This window comes from Vombatus ursinus, unplaced genomic scaffold (genome assembly GCF_900497805.2).
Source record: "Vombatus ursinus unplaced genomic scaffold, bare-nosed wombat genome assembly UNPS02014863.1, whole genome shotgun sequence".
Classification (NCBI taxonomy): Eukaryota; Metazoa; Chordata; class Mammalia; order Diprotodontia; family Vombatidae; genus Vombatus; species Vombatus ursinus.
Window position 1 is genome coordinate 32,199,939 of NW_020954641.1, and position 666 is coordinate 32,200,604.

Here is a 666-nt window from a genome sequence, read left to right on the forward strand (position 1 = left end):
ATATATATATATATATATATATACACACATATATATACACACACAAAAGGGACAGTGAAAAGATCTGGATGGGATTAAGTAAATTAAGGTAAATAGCCTGGGGTGGTCCAAGTGCAATAGAAAGAAATAAAGTAGTCTGGGGTGTACCAGGTGCAATAGTGAAAGGAGTATTAAGTAGTCTGGGGTGGGCCAAGAGCCATTTGTGAAAAGACTGTCAAGTATCTAGGTGGTCGAGGCTGGGCCTGATGCCAGTGAGAAGCCAGTGATCTGGGCTCCTGAAATGTGTGGGAAAATTCAGCTACTGGGTTGCTTTCAAAGACATGGTCTTTTCCTTTTAGGAATCCAGGTCCCATCACCCCATCCTTCCCCCCTCAAACAAATAGGACCCAAAATCTTTTGGGGGAGGGGGTGATGGTCTGGGCTTCTGAAACTGCTTCCTGCTGGCAAGGGATGGAGAGCTGTCCCTGCCTTGAAAGGGTTCTGGGGAGGAGGTTAATTGGAACTGAGCATAGGCTTGTATCCAGGGGACAATAGGTGGACATGGGCTAGTACCCACTGTTTGCTACCAACTGTAGGTGAATGGCCCTTAGTCTGGAAGACAGAAATCTGAAAAACAAGTTCAATATGTAGGGCCCAAATACAGGGAGAACTAAAAGTGATGTCGGA